The sequence below is a fragment of the Pinus tabuliformis genome, chromosome 6 (assembly GCF_031772625.1).
Source record: "Pinus tabuliformis cultivar Carrire ecotype Pingquan chromosome 6, CPIR1, whole genome shotgun sequence".
Lineage (NCBI taxonomy): Eukaryota > Viridiplantae > Streptophyta > Pinopsida > Pinales > Pinaceae > Pinus > Pinus tabuliformis.
The window spans coordinates 1,360,805,705-1,360,815,457 of NC_142292.1; positions in this window are offsets into that span (position 1 = coordinate 1,360,805,705).

Consider the following 9,753-nt stretch of genomic DNA (forward strand, 5'->3'; position numbering starts at 1 on the left):
AGACATGGTCTATATTTTATTTTTGGATTGGTGGCTCAGGAAGCCACATTAGACTGTGAAGGATATGACAAAAAAAACTTGTGGATGATGTAATTAATAGATTTATTATATATACCTAATAATGTTATAAATTACTTAGAAAAGGGAGCACGAGAGTAGAATATTTCATGTGAGTTGGAAACAACTGATTTATGATAAATTGAATCTTCCCTATAAATCTCATTAAAATCAGTAGCGGGAAAAAAAATTAGAAAAATGGATTTAATATGAAGGGAGATAAACATTATGTTAAATCCCTTAGTTGGAGAAAGATACTAAGTTTGGGTAAAGAAAAGAACTCTAGGAGAAAAAGGAAGGATTTAAAGAAAAATGAAGGAACCTTTAACAAAAAAAATCCTTGAGAAAATGGGTAGGTGAGACACTGCTTAAATATGTCGGGAAGAAAAATTATAAAATAAAATCATGCCAGGAAGAAAAATTATAAAAGAAAATCATCCAGAAATGAATGTTGATTTAGAAGTAGGAAAGCTTGGCTCGAGGGGAACTGGGGAAATCAGTTCATGATTGGGAGGAGTGGGACCCATACTTGAGTAATTTGGTTAGAGTTTTGATTATTTTCTCTTCATGTAATGAATTTTCCTTATTAAATTTTCTTCTAATACAGTTGCTTTCTACAAGTACAAATAAAGTTTTTTTTCAAGGAAATTTCTACCTTAGAATAGATTACAAACAATAGAATTTCCTTACTACTTACCATGCAACTTCCAAAATAGATGTATCTAGTAGATAGAATTATTTTATTTTTTATATGAGATAGACTTGCATGTTCAAATATATGTTTTCTTTGTGGTCTGTATATAATAACAGAATTTGGCATGCAAAGGAGAGGAATTGTAATAACTCAATAGATAGTAAGTAGTAATAGAAAGAAGAAATAAGTGCATACACATGCATGCTGTATTAAGTTTGTGCTTACAAGAGTGATGAGTAGTATTACTTTTCATTCGAAGAAGTAGAGTTCGTTAAGAGTACATAAAAATGGTTGACCGCAGTTATAACATGTAAGGGGTATGGGAAGCTCTGTGAGGAAGAATGAGTTTCCAAGAGGTGTAGAAAATCACTAAAGAGACAAGTTAGAGGAAGATAATGAATATGAACTAATTATAGAACCATTTGGTATTGAATTACCTTATTTTAGTGGTGAATAATTTTGAACACAAAAAAGGGACTTGTTGTTGGCTGGGCCTTTATCTCCTCGCATAGTCGTGTTGGGGGTTTGACTTGGTTGTGTGTGTGTTGAGGTGTTGGATTGTGTCGTTCCCTAAGATGTTGGGGCCTCCTCGCTCATGCTTAAACAAAAAAATATTTGTACTATTGATTGAGTTACCCAACCACCGTCTAATATATATATATATATATATATATATATATATATATATATATATATATATATATATATATATATTGTACAAGATATTTTTTTGAAAGGAATCAACATATGACAAACCTTGAAGGAAGGGCTAAGGGGTACCATGATATGGGTGACATGAGACACCTACACACTCTCACAAGAAGGGTGTGCAAGTCAAATATGTCAGAAAAAAACAACGGGAGGAAAGAAAGAACTAAAGTTCGGATTTGTAGGGAGCCTTGAGTACAAGTTTGAGTAAATTTCTGAACTAGACATAATCTTTTTAGGAATTGTAATCTAGATAAATTCATAAAGACATTTATAAAGTAAATACAAATAATTTCCATTAACACAAAGCAAATTTACACTTCGGAAAATGACACCAGTGAAACCTTGAGTAGTATAACTAAGCTTGATATGAATATAGATATTAAAGCTAAACATAAAATATATCCTTCAACAAAACAAGGTAAATTATTCACCATTATTAACAGCACCATATCTTTGTTAGGATTTTTTATAAGAAGACAAAAAATATAGATATTTCACAACTACTAACAAATAACACATACGATGAGAGAATACAAGAATTTAGTTAAAAGAAAAAGAATCATTATTGTAGTTATGAAAAATAATATTGATCTACTAAGTCAATTAGGACATAATTCCTCAAACCCTAATGGTTCAGTAATTGACATAACCAAATTAATACTAACAAATATATGGAGGGTTCAACTTCATAGCAAGTGCAAGGATTTGATTCCATCAACATGTACATTTATACAAGAGATGGGCCAGAAGCCGAAATTAACAACAAAAAAAAATAATGAAAAAATCGTGACACGAGCATGATAGAATATTACATCTCAACCCTAGTCTAGAAGGAGACGATGTCATCATAACCCTATGTAGTATTAACAGCAAACAACCAAAAGTAACACGATGAGCACCGACCTGTGGAGAGCGACTGAGTGTTAGGAATGTGAACTCATTTCCTTCCAATGTGAATTCAGAAACCCAAGCTAAAGAGAGAGTTTGTACCGAGTATGGGGTAACCAAAAAAATAATTGGGAGGATTACTATGTTAATTGAGACTCTAGGAAAAATAAATTCGACATTTTACCAGGGGCACGTGAATTACCTATCGTTGAAGAGGATGGGTTCCATTCCCTATACACAATAGATATACAAATTTTTTAATGACAAAAAAATGATGGCGAGAAATAAAATATAATTATATTGGAAGGGGAAAGGTAATCCATAAAAATAGTAATTCCAACTAGGTAATATGAACTGATCCAATCAATATTATCAAACTTGAGGCATGAAACAAATAAATAAAATAAAGTGGATAAATTCAGTTTCCAAAGAGATTAGTACCATTCTACACCCAAGAGAAAGGAATGAATCATCCAGCCAATAACCACTGAGGGTTGTAAGTTGAGATATAAATGTTGTTAGAAAGAAGTTATGGCATGCAACAAGGAAGGAAGGAAGGAAGGAAGGAAGGAAGGAAAATAAAGTGGATAAATTCAGTTTCCAAAGAGATTAGTACCATTCTACACCCAAGAGAAAGGAATGAATCATCCAGCCAATAACCACTGAGGGTTGTAAGTTGAGATATAAACGTTGTTAGAAAGAAGTTATGGCATGCAACAAGGAAGGAAGGAAGGAAGGAAGGAAGGAAAATAAAATAAAGTGGATAAATTCAGTTTCCAAAGAGATTAGTACCATTCTACACCCAAGAGAAAGGAATGAATCATCCAGCCAATAACCACTGAGGGTTGTAAGTTGAGATATAAACGTTGTTAGAAAGAAGTTATGGCATGCAACAAGGAAGGAAGGAAGGAAGGAAGGAATGAATGAATGAATTGAATGTTTCATCTGTGTTATTAATATTTCTCACATTGAATTAAGTATATATATTTTCATTGTAGAATGATCCAAGGAAGTTACAATGCCCAACATACCTTAATCCTTCCACCAAAAGAAAGAAAATTCCATTCCTATAGGAAAAAATCAAAGAAAGCAAAAATTAACCCTAGCTAGTCTCAACCACTGGAAATCTATAAAAAAAAAATGTTCATAAAGAACTCTCATTGTTTCAATTTCCTATGGCTACTCTAACACAAATGAGATGAAAAATAAAGAGGAATATAAACATGAAGGGTTTGATAACAACCCAGGTGATGGGAATTCTATCATCCCTAAACTAGTTCTTTGAGAACAAGACACTAGACAACAAAACGAGAACATCAAAAGTGAATGTTCGTTGCCCCAAATCAAGGTATAGGGTTTGTACAACACACAGGAAACCATTGGATCACAAAAACATATATGGATCATTTATCTAGACAATGCACAATAGACATATGAACATCACATGGCTCAAAAGTGCGTGGAAATGATTAATTCAATACACTTATTTCCAAAACAATTTGTCACCTTTTTCTTTGACACCATTCATGCCACTCCTTGGCAGTTGAATAAGGGATTGAAAAGGGATAGTCATAGTATTAAAATTAACCCAACCATTGATACAGTGTGTAAGTATAACCATTAAGGAAAAATAAAACCCAACCCAAGGCCTTAAGGTGCAATAAGTCATATGTAAAATCTCGGTAGCATTATTAAATAGTATTATAGCAAGTGCATATAGGTATAAAAATATATATGGAACATCGAATATACTAGTTAAGGTAAGGGGTCTTATCGTATAAGCCTTGGTTGGGGAACAACTTGGCATGTAACATATTGGAAGGAGAATAATGTAGAACTAACTATACAACACATCCGAAAGTTGGCAGTCTCATATATGTTTTAGAAGAGAGCAATATACATGCTTATTTATAGTATTTCAAAAATATTAGGAGAACAAATAAATCGTAGATGTTTATGTGACACTTACTATTGAACAGGCCTTTGTTTTCGTTTTCCCATAAAACTTGGAAGCTCTTTCCACTTGATGAGATTATTTATGTAAGAAATGAAAGCACGGGGTTGAATATATCCCACAATATTCTTGGCATTCCACTTGGTATTATTTGTCAAAATGAAATTAAACTGATAGAGTTCACATAACAAGTTTTGATCTGAGGCTTGAGAGTGCTCGTAGAGTTCCAAAAGGTTTTTTGGTTGAATGATTTCATGAGGCTGCCCATCTTGTATTTATTTCAACTTGAAGGAATAAAGAACATGATGCAAAAAGATAAGGTATTCTCAAGAAAGGACTCGACAGGAAGATATTTCCACCCCCAATTCACATGCCACCTCTTTAAATTTTGTTCTTTGTGGTAAAGATCTTTCCATTTATTTATTTATCCCTTCCCTTCTTCTTCCTGACTAAGGTACATGGAAAACCAACATTATTTCATCTTTTCAATTACTTTTTTATGGATCCCCCTCTTAATGCTACCTCGATCATACAAATCATTTTTGGTATGACATTGTGGCATGTCTAGTTTTAACTGAAGAAACACATAAGTGTTTATCAAGACATCATCTAGAATCACATTTATAACCTGTTGCGATTCTTTTTTATATCCCTCTGCTAAGGTTTCTACCTTGGTTTTAGAATTCACTTCTATTTTGTGGCTTCCAATAAGTCTCCTAAATTGCTTAGTTTGGGTACTTGTTTCTTTAATTTGGCCATTACTTTATCATTATGTAAGATCAGTTTTTTATTTTGTTTAAGTAATGCCTGGTAACTAGCGCTACAAAATCTAAAGGGTTAAGGTGAAATAGCCTCACATTTCTTCCATTAGTGCTTCTCTACCTAATCAATGCTTGCTCCAACATCAAAGACCATCGACGCCCCTCTTGTGACATTTTCCTTTGCAACATTTTCTTTTGGATCATGATCTTTGAAAACATTTTATTGAAAGACATTATATTTTACAATGTTGTATTCCACGACATTGGCATTCTTTCCAAGGGTATTAGATTTTATCATATCCTCCTCCAGGGTACCAAAATTTCCTTCAAATTCATTACCCTACATAGATCTATCTCACAAAATACCTTCCTCAAGATCTACTACTTCGACTTTTTACTATGCCTTATCATTTTTAAAGTTTCAATGATGGCAGGAGTTTTTCTTAGAAATTTTTATCATATGTTCATAATCACGAAGCTACTGTTAATATCTCTGTAGGTGAGGAGTAAAAGACACAGGAGTGGATCCGACGAGTCATGTAGAATGGTGTGTTCTATTCAAAGATCCAGCCTTAGGCATTCTCAGTCGGGGTTGCACGTGTTTCCTGTGTATTCTGAAAGCAATGTTGTCCCAGGTTTCATCATGGGTAGTTAACACATAGTCACTCTTTTTTAATCAACATCTATTCATTTCTCCCAGAAAATGTCAACGGTTACACTGATGGTTCTATCTCTGTATATTTCGATTTGCATAGTGAAAATAGGGGGAGGGAAAAGGTTAAGGGAAGACCGAGGGTCATTTCCTCCTGCATAAATATTACCTTCGAAGATGAGGGCTGGGCTTCTTGTTTGGAGAGAAAAACTTTGATTTATTATGAATAAAGAAGACTGTTTGGTTCAAGAAGGAGCCTTTGGTTTTTGATTTATTTTCCTTGCTTGTATGTGTTTTGAAACAGGGTGTTGTTGCTGGCATAAATATAAATGTGTACTGTTTTTTTGCATATTGATAATGATACAGCTTGTAATTAACCTTGGTTGTTTGAATGTAATTCTTCATCATAGTTAACCCATGAGCAGTCCTTAATTTGAAACTATATTAGACATTAGTTGCAAGCTTTATTTGTATGAAAAGGAATGTGTATTCCTGTATGGGTAATCAGATTGCAATTTAGATTTAATGTAGTCTTATTCTTATGTGAACCAGTAATTGATTCATTTGGACTCGAAATTTATATATGATGTTTAACGTCTTTTTTTCTATGCTCCTACAGGACAGATTAGGATAGTTAGGACTAGCTTAAATAGTTTAGATAGGATTTGATACATATAGGTCAGTTGTTTCCTTTTGTTGATTTAATTAAAGTCTTCCTCCCGGAAGCCATCCTTCAATACCTTTAACAGTTTATGGGGTCCTTTAAAACTTGTTGGAACTAGCCACTCCAAATGAAAGAAGATCTAATTGGGGCATGCAATCAAGTTAGTTCACCTTGTTGGTATAGTGAACATTCGCCATGTCAACAAATTGGCATAAGAAGGAGGGTTGAAACACCGTCCACAAGTTTTCAAGATTTCATTTGTAAATGCCATGGATGGATTCAAAAATATTAATGTATGGATCGTAAAGGTCGAAAAGACCATTCTGCCCATTGGGAATAACCTCATTTCAAAGAAATAGAGATCCCTCTCAGTCCCGTGTTTGGGTCACCCAAAGAAGAGAGACTGTGTGAGTATCCTATCGCTCAGGAGCAACTAACCAGAAGACTTACTCGAGCTTACACCAGTTCCCTGTCACAACTCCCTATCTCTCAGTCTTTACCTCCTACAGCAAAAAGAAAGCCAAAGGTATTTCACATAAACGAAGAGACATCTACAACCCCTTCTCTTGAATATATTGTGCTAGATTCTTTGCAAAGTATCGAATCTCCTTAGGAAGAAATTCCTGATGATTCCCTTTCTGAAGGCAATCCCTAGCTTGATTTGGAAAATCCTAATGAAGAAACCCTCAACCAGAACCTCAATATCCACAACATGGCTAACGTACCTCCTCCAGGTGGGAATCAACCTCTACTCCCCCCTCTCGGTCGATATCAACCTCCACCACTGCCTCCGGGTGGGAATCAACCTCCACTAGCTTCTCTAAGAGCACTCCCTCCACGGCTTGCACAGGATGCCATAGTGGTACCTGGGCAGCAACATCCCTTGCCCAAGAACGCAAAAAGAGTATTACCTAAATTCGACCCTGAGCAGGGAGACACTGCTGATAACCATATTCACTCTTTCTTCCTAGCCATGCACATGTTGGGGGTAGTTGATGAGGATGTGGTATGTCACTTATTCCCTTTTACTCTGATTGGTGCAGCCTCCACATGGTACTTTAGCTTGAGGATAGAATCAATCACCTCGTAGGGTGCCTTTCAGCAGGCATTTTTAGACAAGTTTGGCAATGACAAAACACCTACGACCCTAGTTTTAGAACCATCCCATTTAAAGATGGAAGCCAAAGAAAAGGTCAAGGATTTCAACATCCGATTCAACACTTTGTTCAATAGAATCCCAGCTAATGCTAGACCTACTAATGAAGTGCTCATGGAATTTTATATCACTGATCTCCCTGTCCCCACTGCTATGTGGGTCAAGAGAAGTAATGGAAAAGCCTTACAGGGTGCTATTGATGAAGCGATAAAAGTTGAGAATGAAATGATCAGTCTCACAACATGTCATCATACAACCGAACGGAAGAAAGCCTCTCAATCATCCAAGAAGAATAATGGGAGTGATAACAAAGCAACTGAGGGCAAAGAGAGGGACATCACATATGTGGAAGGTTTTCATCGGATCATTAAGGAACTGACAAACAAAGTCATCAATATGAAAAGGAATTATGGAGAGAGTGGAGGAGAGTATTAGAATAGAAAACCCTTCAAACCTTTCTATCATAAGAAGACAAAAGGTGGTCAAGGTCAACTTGTGTTGCCTGCTCCACCTAATGAAGGGAATCTAAATATGGAAGAGTTGGCTCTTATCTGATCGCTCCTTAACAACGAAGAACCTATAGTGGAGCTAGAGCTAGAATAAGAAAATGAGGAAGAATAACAAGTTGAAGAACCCTTGGACAAAGAATCTCAAATCAATGTACTATGGGATTTCTATGCAAATGAGAATGATGATGACGAAGATGATAGCACGATAGAAATCCACACTAATGAAATCCACACACGAAGTAAAGGGCCGCTTGCTAGTGTGATGAAGCTTTTAGAATAGACAAAGAAAGATGTTCACCCTTTGAAGGCACCCGCTCCCAAAGTTCCTGTTGAGAAGGGTAGACATAGTGGTCAATCCAAGAAAACCCCAGTTGCAAACCATCCAGAGAAAGATAATACATCTCCCACTACAACGAAGGCAACTCAAAATGGTAAGCTCCCACCTAAGAATGACAAAAATGGTATGTTTACTTTGCCCTCTCCTATTTATAACATTGATTACAATATTGTGGATGATCTTAAGAAATCTAGAGCTAATATCACATACTTTGATTTGATAAAATTAACCCAGAAAAGAGATCTACTCCTGAAAGCTATGAATGAGTGGAACTTCAAAATTCCACCATCCCAAGCAGCCAAACCAAGAAGCCAGTGTCCTGTTAACACCTCCATTACAACCCAAAAACCATTAGCTATGGAAGCCACTCTGTCTAAAATGAATCGAAAACCTCAAGATGTCAGTGCAACCATGATAGGGAGAAAATCAAAATCCATGACTCCACCTTTTCTTATAACATTTGAAATCGTAAACATGAACGTACACAATTGCTTGGTAGATTCCGGTGCCTCATTCGCTGTGATGCCTTATCCTGTTGCTAAAAGACTGCATGGAATACCCGAGAAAACTGGGACTCAAATTATGAAATTGGACAAGACAAATGTGAAAGTAATTGGGGAATTGAAAGATGTGTTGATTTAGATGGTTGCTAAACCACAATATACACAAGTCATCGATATAGTGGTAGTCGATATACCTGAGGCTTATGGAATGATTCTTAGTAGGGACTGGTCAGCAAAACTGAATGGATATTTCTCAACTGATTGGTCCCATCTCTTACTACCTTAGAAGGGGAAGGGTGATATGCTGAGAGTTGATCAAGAAAGATACATGAACTATGTGGTGACAAAATTAAATGACCCCAATGAACGTGTAATTTTTACCAATTCTATCCTTGGGAATTATAGTTTCAATGTTTGTGCCACAGAAACCTATTTTGGAGAATTCCATGCAGAGACAGTTGAAGAAACTTTGACAAACACACAGTTGGAAGCTCTCCCCCGTAATCCAACTAATGAATTATCCTGTATTATAGTAGATGATAGGACTATTCTCGTAAATAACAACTCAATTGATGTAACATTAGACTCTCTATTTTGGACACTCTATTTCGATGGCTCTAACTGCCTTGAAGGTGCAGGTGCCGGGAGAATTCTCGTTGACCCTCAAGGGAACCAACATCTGATGGCGAGCTGGTTGGAGTTCGCATGCACCAAAAAAATGGCAGAATATGAAGGCTTGATGCAGGGCCTAAAGAAATCCATCGATATGAAGGTAAAAAATTTTAAAGTTATTGGTGACTCACAGATAATTGTGGATTAGGTAAGGAAGAGGATACACTGCAATTCGTCGCACCTGGTAAGGTACCA